At 33.9% G+C, this 1,392-nt stretch overlaps 1 protein-coding gene across 1 annotated transcript in view; it reads right to left on the reverse strand.

The window, feature by feature from the left end:
• LOC102680883 overlaps nt 1-1,392 on the reverse strand; it is a 30,368-nt gene that overhangs the window by 9,359 nt on the left and 19,617 nt on the right. The gene's annotated exons all lie outside the window — the stretch shown is intronic.

A 1,392-nucleotide genomic window follows, 5' to 3' on the forward strand; every position in this document is an offset into this window, starting at 1 on the left:
ATATATATTTATTAAATTCTAAAAAAATATCGGCAAGAATTTTTCTGATTAACTGTCAAAGCATAAACGATTGATTACCGATCAAACATCATTTTTTACAATCATAATAATCGTATTTTAAAATTTATCGTTAACTGTATATAACTTATGAAAGGGAATGTAAGTATTGTACATACGAATGGAAAAACACGAAAGGTATACACGAGGTGGAGGCATGCCGAGTATGGAATGTGTTTTAACGGTGCGAGAGAAATCCAATTCGTTACTCGACGTAGCATGCAAATCGTGATATTTATCCTGTTGTTAACACATTGCGATTAATCGATCCAGAGATTGGACCAATGTCATTCTATTGCCAATTTAATCTGCTAATTAACGTCTCGTTAATTGGTATAGTTTTGGCTAGAGGATGTATCGCGGTATCACCGGGTATATAATCCTCGACAAATAATTAACTCATCGATTAGGATGATCCCTCTCATGTCTCGTCGATGTCTCCACATATGCCTAATCGCTTTATGCAACTTTGTTAAAACAATTTAACAATGTCGGTGTTATGCATGTATATTCGCGTAGGAGTTGCCCTCACGAAGTGATTTAACGACTTTTATACGTGGGACGGTTGTACAAATGGTTGTCTCATTTATTCGTTACTCCGCTTGAGAAAAATGTGAAAAGTGTCTCGCAATGTTCGAATCTTTTATGTTAAATAGGGAGTTGTACATAGTGAAATACGTGGAATAATCTTGAATATAAGAAAGATTGGCAATATGAATACTGTGAGAGTATCCTCGACAATTTTGAGATAAAAAATCATCCATCTTTTTCCATTTTTCCATCCTTCTTCATTATTAATCTTCTATCCATACGACTATTTGAACTGTTAAGAAAGAAGCTTGTATTATAACGAGTTCTTTTGATAAAATTAAAAATTTATAATTGATTAAAAAAATAATTCTACTAATTCTATTTACTAATTCCTCTTTTTTATTTCCTTCCAATATTCTAAAAGTTTCCAATTCAAAAAGAAAGAAAATTAAAAGAAAATATATTTTCTTATTCAATTTTCCTCTTTGATACCTTACAAAAAGGGTAAAAAGGTTCGTATTACGACACTTCGTAAATTCTGTAAATCTTGTTTTCCTACTAGTGGACTAAAGTATTAAAACTTGATTTTCTCTGGCTAAAGCTGTTTACGATAATCCTTATTCCACACTTCTCCCCTCGATTCGCCGCCCCCGTCACAAACGGGGGAACGAAATAAAATTCAAGAAACGGGGCGAAATATCTTCACTATGACGAGGATTGTTTGAGGGAGGATTGTAAAGAGGATTAGGCGTCTCTTTAAGCGGGCTTAGCTTTTTTCCCGCCGATCGTGGCGGTTTTTTCGCA

The sequence above is a fragment of the Apis dorsata genome, unplaced genomic scaffold, assembly GCF_000469605.1.
Source record: "Apis dorsata unplaced genomic scaffold, Apis dorsata 1.3 scaffold_87, whole genome shotgun sequence".
NCBI classification, from domain to species: Eukaryota; Metazoa; Arthropoda; class Insecta; order Hymenoptera; family Apidae; genus Apis; species Apis dorsata.